Source organism: Psammomys obesus, unplaced genomic scaffold (assembly GCF_907164565.1).
Source record: "Psammomys obesus unplaced genomic scaffold, mPsaObe1.curated_primary_1811, whole genome shotgun sequence".
NCBI lineage: Eukaryota > Metazoa > Chordata > Mammalia > Rodentia > Muridae > Psammomys > Psammomys obesus.
Window position 1 is genome coordinate 1,197,969 of NW_026594263.1, and position 1,748 is coordinate 1,199,716.

Genomic DNA, 1,748 nt, shown 5'->3' on the forward strand with positions numbered 1-1,748 from the left:
CGGTAATAAACCCATCACAGCCAAGGGAAAAGGAGAGTAAACCTCAGAGCCTAAGACATTTAAAGGCTTTTCTAAAATCAGAAAATGTGTGGAACATTTTGCTACCTGATAAAGCAGAATACAGGAACAGACCTATATAGTCTCTATATGGAAAGGCTGCAGATGCAAGAGGTAGCTCTGGACTGGTAAGATGGCTCAGTGGATAAAGGCTCTTGCTGTTTGATTCGCAGAGTCCACATATTAAAAAGAGAGGACAGTGACTCCTGAAAATTGTCCTCTGTCATCCACAAGGGTTCGGTGGCATACGCTTGCTCCCCCAATATACACACTCATTCATAAATAAATAAATATAAAATAAAAGAGGCACCATGTATACCCTTCAAACCTTTACAAGAACACAGTACAGAAGATATAGCAGAGAAGTGGACTAGCAACAGGATTAACTCTCAGATCTGTATATAGGAGAAGCAACCCTTCACCCCTACATGCAGATGAGATGGAAGCCAAATATTTGTCAGTTTGAAACAAAAGGATTTCTGTATTACAGAATCTGAACTGAGTATTTAAAAAGAATTAAAGCAGCTAGCTGAGTGTTAATGCCTCAGGCTTTTGGGAGTTTAATAATTGGACCCCACCTTTAAAAGATTAATAAACAAAATTATATCTAAGTCCCAGTTCTTTCCCAGAAGTCTTATTTAAAAAGATGGACAAGAAACAAATGAACATCAAGTACAAGGAAAGTCTGGAACATAAAAGAAATCACACACACACACACACACACAACACACACACACATACACACACAAAACAAGATATAGTAAATTTAGAGCAGAAAGCTACAACTTGATTTAAATAAAATTCCAATGAACACCCAAGTGAACATTTGAAAATATATTACATCTGTAAAACAAGAATAGAATTGTATAAAAATAAATAAATAAAAGGGTAGTATACAATCAGGCCTTTTGCAAGAGTTTGCAATGTAAGCCTTCAAATAGTCCTTAGATCTCTGAAACACATGAAAATATTTATTTGAAATAGAAGTTGATTTTTGTTAAATGATAAGCTTGTAGAAATTAAAACTGTGGTTTGACAAAAAAGAAAAAAAAGGCGTATTGCTTTCTATTTCTGCCTAACAAAAGACAAACAGGTTTAAAACAATTCACTGCCACACAGTGTCTGCAGATAAGGAGTCTGAGTACAGCATAGCAGGGTTTCCTGCTCCACATCTCATGAGGCTAAAAATCATGATGTTCCCAAGATGTATTTTCATGTGGACCTTGGGGCCTTTTCAAAACTCATTCATACTATTGGCAGAATTCAATTCCTTAAAGTTGTGACAATAAGACCCTTAGCCTCCTGGCAATGGGTAAAGAGACAACTTGTTGGTGATATTGTTCTTATATCAATCGAGGGCAGAGCAGATAGCAGTCCTTTGTTCATCCTAGCTTGAGGCCTAGCATGTTGCCTGAAGCTGTCTTATGCCTAGGACTCATAAACATCAAATGAAATCCAGGCATTGCAGCACAGGAGGAGAAAGACAGACAGAAACCTGCCCCTCAGTGCAAGGCACAAGCAGGCCATAAACACCCACTTGCCACCAAACCATGCAGCACAGATGCAGGATGTCACTCAGGAGCCAACCAGCTGTGTGGCTAGCCGGCACCAGGAACCATCACAATATGTGGTGGTCAGAGAAGAAAGAAAGAGAAGTAGAGCAGCTTGAGTATTGTGAAGAGAGATGGAAC

At 38.7% G+C, this 1,748-nt stretch overlaps 1 non-coding gene across 1 annotated transcript; it reads left to right on the forward strand.

Moving 5' to 3' along the window:
* The first annotated feature begins 1,353 nt into the window (after positions 1–1,353).
* On the forward strand, positions 1,354–1,498 carry LOC129685050 (small nucleolar RNA SNORA48). The gene has a single exon (XR_008721434.1). It is a non-coding gene; the product is annotated as a small nucleolar RNA SNORA48 (small nucleolar RNA).
* The last annotated feature ends 250 nt before the right edge of the window (positions 1,499–1,748 follow it).